At 44.4% G+C, this 10,367-nt stretch overlaps 1 non-coding gene across 1 annotated transcript; it reads left to right on the forward strand.

The window, feature by feature from the left end:
- Positions 1-5,222: 5,222 nt before the first annotated feature.
- On the forward strand, positions 5,223-5,297 carry TRNAP-UGG (transfer RNA proline (anticodon UGG)). Its single transcript has one exon. It is a non-coding gene; the product is annotated as a tRNA-Pro (tRNA).
- The last annotated feature ends 5,070 nt before the right edge of the window (positions 5,298-10,367 follow it).

The following is a 10,367-nucleotide window of genomic DNA, read 5'->3' on the forward strand; positions in this document are numbered from 1 at the left end:
AGATCGAGAAAAGAAAGAATACGGATTGCAACCTACAGATGAAGAATAGAATTAAATAAGAAGAGGAATCAATCGTTCAGTGATCGCTACGCTTGATTGGGGCAGGCTACCCACACTGTTTTGGCTAAAAAGCCATCTCCTTGCCTCACAGTTTACCTACTCCAAAGTGAAGACAAAAAAATCTGTCTAAATAGCTCCGGTGGAGCTTCGCGGGGATCGTACGTCAGCCAAGGCCTTAGACCGGAGTCCCTGCAGGTTCTCAGCTTCTGTTCTTTCATAACCTCCTCGGTGCCTCTTCCTGGCTACTCCACTCCCAGTCGGGATGGGTGCCACAGCTTGTACTGGCTAATTCTTTATATATAACCTATCTTTCCATTTGAAGGAGTCTATCCCACAGCTTAAGTCTGAAACACTACTATATCGGAATCGGACGAAAAGTCTTTCCCGGCCTCACTGAGTGGATCTGGTGCCCACACTTTATATAGTCCTTTTAGCTTTATTGGAGGATGTGCCCAAGCTTCTTTTGCTAAAGCACATCTCCTGTCTGAACCCTTGACCGATTCGAAATGAACAAACCCACATTTTTGAAAGAGATGATCGAGTCTGCCATCCTAGGCGGTTCTCCCGTAGCGTCTCTGCCGGCAACTTTCTAAGGTTCAGGTTTGTCTGCCTATCCTAGGTGACCATCTTCGTCTACTACAACTAGGGGTGTGTGCCATAGAGTGTGGTTCCAGGTGCATTTCCAGTTTTGATAGTTGTTGTCCTTCCTCTGTGATTCAAGACAAAGAGTATAGGCTAGAGTGGCTTTCCCGAGTGAAAAAAAGGTATAGTGGAATCTCCGAACGAACACTTCGAATCTGTATGCTCGTGCTTTCCGGGAAGGCTGGTCCGGTTAGTCCTTCTCCAATTAGCATCTCGCCTGATCGTCCGCTGAATAAATCGCACATGCTCCAAGGACTTCACGGAATTAGGAGGCACACAGGTAGGTATACCAAGATAAATGCGGGTAAGCCACGGGGTAAATAACCCCTTAATAAAAGCATGCATTTCCAGACAAGAAGATTGATTGTGGAGGAATTGTCCACATGATGAACCAAACGGAGCTTGAGGGGCAGAGTGAAGTTACCATTTGAGGAGCAGATGTCCCGGCTGGTAAGGGAAATGAATGAAAGAAGCTTCTCCAATAGGAGGCATGTGTTGAGCATTTGTTTCCTTTGGCAGCTGAAGTTCCAGTGCCATTTGAGTAAGGAAGATTGGCCAATCTGAATGACTCCCTGTGAGACTTTGAGAGCAGATGTATTAGTAGTTCCATTTCTAGTTGAAAACAACAAATTAGAATTCAATCACCAAGTGGATATCTCGATAACTAAAGGTGCCAAGCCTCGGATTCGACTTGAAATGAGGATAAGGGTTCCAGCTAGATATGTATGATTCACCCTGGTACCTGGTATTGGTAGTAGCATCCGTCTCTTTCCCCTCCCTCTGTATGAGTAGAGAGGCTGAGGGGAGGTCTACTAAAGGGCTACTCCACCGGACGATTGTTGTCTTCTTTCAATAATGCTTTGTTGGTCACCGCTGCGAGGCATCGCCTGTTGTACAGTTGCTTTAGCCTAGGAGCCAACCTAGCTAAGGTTCACTCCTTTTTTTTATTTCCTTGAGGATGAGGACTTTTCATTCGATAAAGGACTTGAGATAGACAATTGCAGTGAGTCTTATCCCGGGTATGGGACCCTAGGCCCTGAATCTATTATAGTGTTATAAGTCCTCTTTCTTTATTTGCATAACCTCGCATCACACACAACAACAGGCATGGTTGCGCACCAACCGGAGTCGGTCCTTGCATTCAAATAGGGGAGCTCTCAAGCTCGATATTTTCTTTCTCGGTTGATACCAGCACACAAGGATCTTCCCTATGAACAGGAGGCAAGATTTCCGCAGCTCCGAACTTTGACCACGAAACAGAGAACAAGGCTGAAAAGAAGCTTTCTTCACTTTGACGATCCTAGTGTGAGTGGATGCGTAGTTTGAAAGTATTTCCACCTGAACCAGGGTCGTGCTGAACCTTTTTCTGGCTGACGTTCCTTGGAGGTCCACATGGACTTAGAATGAGGAAGTAAAGCATCGAATTCCATGTGTTCAGCATGGATTTCAAGATGAGGAATAGCACAAAAGAGGAAGCGTCCGGCATGAGAGATGGCTTCAGACTCGACCTGAAAGGTGCCAGTTACATCTATTGGACCAGACGGAAATACAAGCTTTCTTGTAGCATGCATGGGTTCGACGTATTCTTTTGCTTGAATTCGACTAGATCCCTTACCGCCTAGTAGTTCTCACTGGTAGGCTACCGGGGAAACTCGGTGGAGCCGCTGGTGGTTATTTGTCTCTTTTTCCCTGAGTGGGCGCCCTAGTCGACCTCTTCTCTTTATCCATTCCACTTTCTGTAAACCCCTGACTCTGTGTCTCGCGCTTTTCAGCCTGAATTCCATTCCCGTAATTCTTCTATTCTATGAAACTACATACATCAATTAATAAAATAGTATAGTAATAGAATCTAAGATAGAGTCTTACTTACAAGTGGCCCTTTCGGGGACTCTTGGGTGAGACTGGAAAGCAATACGGATTATACCCTTCCCTTCGTGCCCCTCACCCGAGGTCACCAGTTGTCCATTCAATCCGATCGGGGAATAAGCCAAGACCCTCCTTCCGAGGGTTAGGTTCAAGGGTTGATTCGAAGACGCATCTCCTCTCTTCGGGAAGCTAACAAATAAAGAAAGCTTTTGGCCTCCTTGCCTCTGTATGAGCCTTTTCGCTAATATGCTCGGTAAGGGTTCCTTGCTTGTGGAGTTCCTTCTTGGATTGAGGGAGTACGGAACCAAGCCCGGTGTTCTCTCCCATTAAGTTAAGCAATTTCTAAATTCATTCAAGGCTTGCTTTTAGAGCAATGAAGCTGAAAGATGAATTGAGAAGATCCAGAGCGAACTAATGAGTTTGAGTTCATGAGGTTTAGAAGCTAAATTGCACGAGCATTAGAGTAGCTAGGATTTGATACGAGTGAGACGAAGACTCGATGGTTCTTACAGACCAATCTCGACAAATAACATAAATTGGACAGTAACGAATACGAATTCATTCCATTCGAAATTCTTTGTCTCTCGACTTATAATTTGAAGGTTTTTATTCCATTGTTGAAAATCGAAGTTGTGTAACGCATATAGTTATCGATTGATAAGTGACTTCGTTTCCAAGCTTTTCCGTAAGTAAATCCAGCTCGTCTTTATTCTCTTATTCCATTCATGAGTTGCTAACTGACTATTTATCAATAGTGTGATTTTTCTCAGGTGACTGATCGAGTTGAATCAGAAATTAACAGATAGGGGAATGGCCTGCTCTAGATGCTCTCGAAGCAGTCGTAAGCCTAAGGTAAGGTTTGAAATCCTTAGGTTTAGCCTAGCCCTTTATCGAAGAAAATGGAAAAAAATCCCGCCGTGAAAGTGGCACGAACCGGGATATCCTATCGGAAAGAGAAAGGCATTAGCCAATCCCAGGAACGGAGCGTAGAAGGTATGAGTTCGACACCCGCTTAGCCCATAGCTTTATGGCTTAGAAGAGTCGCTGGCATTGGCTCTTTGCTTTAGGGACAGTCGATCAAGGGGATGACGGAAGATGGCAGAGAATGTAGAAGATAGCCACAGACAAGGGCTTTCGGCAAAGAAGGTGTAGGCGGAATAAGCTGTGATTGGATTGGACCAAATAAATGCCTTTTTTTTACACCATTGCATTGGTCCATGCCTCTCTCATTCTAAAAGTAGCTGTCTCCATCCCTTCTATGAGCAGGGCTTTGAACCTCGGATGCAACTCATAAACTTTTTTGTTATTCTGTAAAGGAAAGGGGCTGGGAGTCACTACTATTACTACTAAGGGACCAAAAAACCTTTCTCGTCTGTCATGGAGAACCTTCCCGGGCTCTAGCTCTACCATAGACTTAGAATAAGCGGGACTAGAGGACAAAGCATCGAGAAGAAAAGCCTTCAGAGCCAAGACCTACTCCTAAATCAGCAGAACTACGGATGAAGCAAGAACTCTCATCCTACAGACATCAAAGAAATCGCTGTCTAAAGCCAATGATTAGCGAGCAAGCAAGCCAAGCCGCAAGGAAAGGGTCACCGAAGTAGGGGACCGCAGCTAGCGAAGTGAACCGTTAGAAACCGGGGTATAAATAACAACAAGTCAGGCATGAAAGCCAAGTGAAGTGACCAGAGGGTTAGGGTGCGGCGCCAATTCTTAATTGTGGTGTGAGGCAGTCACTTCGTCACGACGAACAAAACCAATGGCAGTAAAAGCAGATGTCTGGTCTCGGTTAAGCCCAACGCTACATGGTTATGTAGCTCTTATTGGATTAAAACCCATGATACAAGAAGGTTGTATATAGATCTAGCAAATCCGTGTCTTAAGCCCACCCAGAAGGCTAGTTGGTAGAGCGATCAGTTTATCTGAATAAAGGTAGGTTCGAATCCCATTTCCTCCGGCACGGAAGTGGAACGGGCGGGCGAAATTACGTGAGAGAGAGAACCTCTTGGTGTGTGTTGGTGGAGTCCCCCGGAGGACAGAAAAGCACTACCTACTTAGTGAGCGGAGAGCCCGTTGCGCGTTGTTTTGACCGGCCTATCTTCTTTTGATAAGCAAGCTCCCTCCGGCAGTCCCTGGGCGGCTCTCGGTTCTTGAGCATGTTGGGAGAGGAGATTAGGCGGCAGTTGAAAGAGCTGCTCGAAAGCTTGACGAACGAAAAAAGCCCTTTCTTTTCAGTTATTAGTCAAGGGCTTTTCCCTGACTAGTCAAGTGGTAAGTAAGGTAGGGCGCTATTCGATGAAGAAAACATAATTTAGGAAAGTGGTTCAGGTAGCTCAGCTGGTTAGAGCAAAGGACTGAAAATCCTTGTGTCAGTGGTTCGAATCCACTTCTAAGCGGGCTTTGGGTCCAAAGGACAGGTAGCCGGGAGCGAGCCGGATTTTTTTTAATTCAAGTGAAAGAGGAAGCAAAAAAAAATGTGAGCGCTCCTGCACTATACGGCTTTTTGGCGTCGCCCTATCTTGCTGGAGGCAGATTTTCTAAAAAAAGCGGTTGATTACTCGGATTGGTTCTCGCGTCCCTATGCCCAAAAGGATGGGCGAGTTCGGTTCGAGTCTTCATCGATCGGGTGGATCTATATGCTGAGGGGGGTGAGACGAGGTGTAGCGCAGTCTGGTCAGCGCATCTGTTTTGGGTACAGAGGGCCATAGGTTCGAATCCTGTCACCTTGATGTGAAGTGCACAGCCCGGCACAGCCTAAAGAGCACCCGTAGTAAACGCTCTTTTAGAAAGATAAAAAAATAGACCGCCCTTGATCTGATCTGGGCGGGATCTAAAGCAGCATTTCTTCCAAATCGGGGGCAAGCTTGAGATAGATTTTATAATATGCTTAACACAACACATGCAATTCGAACGAAGTTTTCTCGGAATGAAAGTCACTCCGTTGGGTTCAATGCCCGCTAGTCCCATGCATCCTTCCTTTCTGTTGGTCAACAACCAACCACATATCACTCACTACTCCTACATGAAGGGACTCTCTTTCTGTCCGGAGGGAATCATTCTTTCTCAATCAATCATGCCTCAACTGGATAAATTCACTTATTTCACACAATTCTTCTGGTCATGCCTTTTCCTCTTCTTGCTTTCTATTTTCTTCCACTACTTTTTTCCTTCCTTTAGGTATACAAGTGCGTCTCTTTTGCTTCTATCTAACAAGGCCCAAGTTACAGCGGGCTCTTTCTATTATGAAATGGTTCATCTTTTTGTTCACCATAGGAGGACTCACTGGAATAGTCCTGGCAAATTCTGGGCTAGACATTGGTTTGTCGGTCAAGGCGGCTATCCTAACTGCCGATGAGGCTCCTTCTATGTTGATGTATGGGGCTGATGCTGGCTCTGAAACCAGCGTCAACCAAAAGGTCTACCAAACCCCCTTTCCCGCCCGGGGCCCGTCGCTCCGACCCCCACTCCTCCGGCGAAGGACTCGGTTGTGGAAAATCTTTTCCAAGACCAAATCGAAGATTTATGCAATAACTGCATGAATCAACTCGTCTCCTGGGGGTTACCCACTTGTTTCCGGTGTCTTTTTTGCTCATGCCCCTTTAGTGGGTGTTGCCAATAAGAGAGAAAGAACGCCCAAATGCGATTGAGGGGCAGCTGACCGAAAGGAAAGCTTTCTGGCAGGCTTTTGTTTTGGCTTGAGAGGGTCCAAAGTAGCGGAGTGAAAGGAAGGCCTTTCTCATAGCGAGTAACCTTGACTTTGGTTGCTTCTGTGAGAAAGGGGTGGGGAGAGGTGAGGAGGGCCCCATCGCTTGAATCCCGCTTTTTCTTTCTGAGTGCCACCTGGAAAGCGGGGTGCCGCCATATTGAAAGATTTTGAGGGACCGACACCGGACGGGCATACCTCTAATCGTTGGTTGGATCCGGTAAACAGGGTAGCTCCAGGTACGCTTGGGGCTGGATTGAATCCTAAACATATTATTAAAGAGATATATGCGTCAACCAACTAAGACAGATTGAAGTCAGTTACAGGTTGGAAGTGGGACATCCTTTACGCTCAAGAAAAGGAGAACGATCCTTTGGTCCAGCCCAGCCTACAGAAGCCTTCAACTAACTAAAGCAAGAGACAGCTAGCCTAACAATGAAATTACTGCTCCTAGACATTAATATAATAGACAAAGGAGAGAGCTATAGACAGAGAAGTCTAGAATGCTCTTGTTTCATAATCCAAAACTCTCATATCTCCAGCCCATAGATAAGGACAGGGACTTAGCTTAGGACTGCAGGAAAGAGGATAGCCACTAGGCCGGCTACTATATATAAATAGAATCTAAAAGCACTAAAAATATATGGGAAAGCATCTTCTATAGGATAAAGAAATCCATATTGGCTTACAGGGCTTATCCCTACTCTTATGCTTGACTAGCCATTTTGCAAGTTTAACTTGCAAAAAAAGAACCGGGGACACGTATCGCTCAAATCATTGGCCGGGGGGAAAGGCTACACCTAAGACCGGGCAAGATGCCTAATATTTACAACGCTCTGGTAGTTCAAGGTAGAGACTACCGGTCAATAAATGAATGTGACTTGTGAAGTACAGCAATTCTTATATTAGGAAATAATCGAGTTAGAGCTGTAGCTATGAGTGCTACAGATGGTCTAATGAGAGGAATGGAAGTGGTTGACACGGGAGCTCCTCTAAGTCTTCCAGTCGGCAGGGCTACTCTAGGACGAATTTTCAACGTGCTTGGCGAACCTGTTGATGATTTAGGCCCTGTAGATACTCGCACAACATCCCCCATTCATAGATCTGCGCCCGCCTTTATACAGTTAGATACAAAATTTTATATTTTTGAAACAGGAATAAAAGTAGTAGATCTTTTAGCCCCCTATCGCCGTGGAGGAAAAATCGGACTATTCGGCGGAGTGGGGGAGCGTACTCGTGAAGGAAATGATCTTTACAAGGAAATGAAAGAATCTGGAGTAATTAAAAAAACATTGCAGAATCAAAAGTGGCTCTAGTCTATGGTCAGATGAAGGAAACTCTGTATCTGTAGATCATGTAATTCCTGCGCCTACTAAAGCACCAAGGATCATATGAGTATATAAGAATAGAACAGAATGGTTGAGATTCAAGGAAAATTGTACATTGATCTCAACTGTGTATAAACAGTATATATATATAGTATATGATACAACATGTTAGGCAATTTCAAACAAAAAAGAAAAGATTACAACCATATCTCTAGAGTCCTAAGTTACAGGAGAGTCTTTCTCTCTGTTAGTTGGTTATCTAGCCAAGATTTGTGGAGGTGGAGATAAAAACTATCTCTTGAGAGAGGATTTTGCTGGTGATGAAAACCTTGGACCCTTATCACTTATACGCCCCCGCAAGATGGTGCTCTCATTGGAGACACCAATCTTGGACCGTAAGATTGAGAACCGTTGCTGGGATAATGATTTCGTGAGAGCATCAGCGAGTTGATCCTTGGTTTGGTTGAGACACGAGACACTTGAAGCAAGCATTTAGATACTTTATCACGCACAAAATGATAATCAATGGCAATGTGCTTCATGCGAGAATGGAAAACAGGATTGGCACACAATCTCTAGGATAGGTTCCTAAACGTGCTATATCTAGGGACAGGACAAGGGTCTTAGCGAAAGAGGTAGGGCGAAAAGCGACCAACCGAAATAAAGGGGCTATGTGCACTTAACGTGATCGATGGATCTGTCAAAGCTTTCTTTTATTACGCGTGTACCTATCTCCAACTCCGATAGGGTCAATATATTTAGGATAGTTTGACATAACCAGGCATTCATTCCTTAGTCACGAGTGAGCAGCTGCTTCTCCTAAAGACTGGGCTCCCAAGGCATAAGAAAAAGAGAAAGCGGATTAGGAAAGATTCCAAAGATTGCTTTACTCATAGACAGGGTTCAGGTTAAGTACGCTTAAAATAAAAAGGATAAAATAAATTCATTCTAAAAACGGAGGGAGGTGGGAAAGGTCCCGAATCGAATCCCAAGAGACTCAGTTAGAGCAATTACCAAATCCAGCAGAATTCATCCCTACTGTTCTCCTTCACTAACTGATAAAATGTTCGTTACGCAGTACAGCTAGTTACCTCAGTGACTCATCAGTTACTCAGTTACAGTCAATGTGAACTTAGTTTCCCCGACTCTCACTGCTGCTACAGCATCCGTCACTCTCACTCTGAATCTGGGACTATTCAATGATACAGTCTCAAAGAAGGATTTTCACTGCAGCAGATACTTGAATTGGCTTTCGATCTAAAGACTTGACTTTCACTTTCGACCAGCTTCTATTTGCTAAAGCTTCACTTGCTCAAATTCGGTCAGACTCTTGTAAGCAGCTTTTTTTTGTGCAAGCTCAGGCCAAAGAATTCACCCAGCAAAGTCCAAGATATCTTTCCTTCCCATAATCTCCCTTGGGAAATATCAGCATCTATTAGTTCAGATTGTGGTTTTTCTAAGGTGACTGATCTTGGAAGATCTTTTTTGGTGCCTATTTTTCGGCAGACGCAGTAATCTTTATGCTTCTATTTTAAGTAGAGTCTAGACTAAGTTAGCGAGATGGAAGGCAGGGCTACGTTGATTCAGTCTGTGACTCAGTCAATCCCAGTATACACGATGCATACTACTTATCTACCCACAAGAGTCTGTAATTCTTTTTATCAACTAAATAGGGACTTCTTGTGGTTGTTGTGTTGGAACCGGCTGCTTACCAATGCCAATGAGCAGCGTTTCAGGAGGCATTTGTGTCAGATTGGTACTTTTTCCCGATGTAATCAATCTCTTGAAAGATTGGAGCATGTATTCAAGCAGTGTCCTCGAGCTCATCAGGTCTAGTTGGGTTTGTATTCCAAGGAAAGTTAGTTGGGCCATGCTGCTAGCTCGTTCATGGATTGGATTCGTTTGGGGTGTTTAAATACTTTTTGTCATATTATAGGGGCAGTGCTATGTAAGTAGAGTGGCATGTTAGTTTTGGCTGCTCTCTTTTTATTTCTGTTAGTTATCTTTTCATGTAACCAAAGTCTAATAATAGCCCTAGCGCTAACATACAAAACTGGTCACATAAAAGGGCAAAAGAGACGAAAGCCAAAGCATTGACTGAAGAGGGGGGCAAAGAGAGATTCGCCTTTGACTCCTTCTCTGCCTACTGACTGCTACGATACACTGGAACTGGTAGAAACTGTAGAAACCCCTGTTGTTGAGCGCAGTTGGTGTATTTGGAATCGTACTTTCCGCGTTTATACGCTTGAGTGTTTATACGCGTCAGCATATCAATTTGATAAAGGGCGTGAGCACTCCACTCAAGTATTTGGAAGTGCTCAAGGCCCACTTTTCATTCAAATTCCCCATAGCTAGAACTCACTGTTGGGCGAAGGTCAGGTTTAGCGGAAATAAGGTTAAAAGGTTATTTGACTCTTGTGCTAGAATTGCTTTTTTTGGGGAGAAAAATGAAAATTATCGTAGTGTAGTTACAGTCAACACAGTAGCTTTAACGTGAGCAGCGCTTCGCTCCTTAATAGGATAGGCTATACACCGTGCTGAATGAAAAAGTTTCCCCATTCCCATTTCATTTGTAAGGACAACCCTTACCTCCTCTCTTCCAACTAGAATGCTGTTATTTGAGGCGTTCTGGTTTGTTTTGCTTATGCACACCGGGCTGCTTAGTAGGAGGAATAGGCAAGCGGTGTGCTAGAGTGATGGATATATAATTTTTTTATGAAGCATCAGCTGAACATTGACCCATATGGGTCAATGTTGGATCCAACCGG

The sequence above is a fragment of the Vigna unguiculata genome, unplaced genomic scaffold (assembly GCF_037176805.1).
Source record: "Vigna unguiculata cultivar grain cowpea cultivar isolate G323 ecotype 2 unplaced genomic scaffold, ASM3717680v1 ptg000343l, whole genome shotgun sequence".
Taxonomy (NCBI): Eukaryota; Viridiplantae; Streptophyta; class Magnoliopsida; order Fabales; family Fabaceae; genus Vigna; species Vigna unguiculata.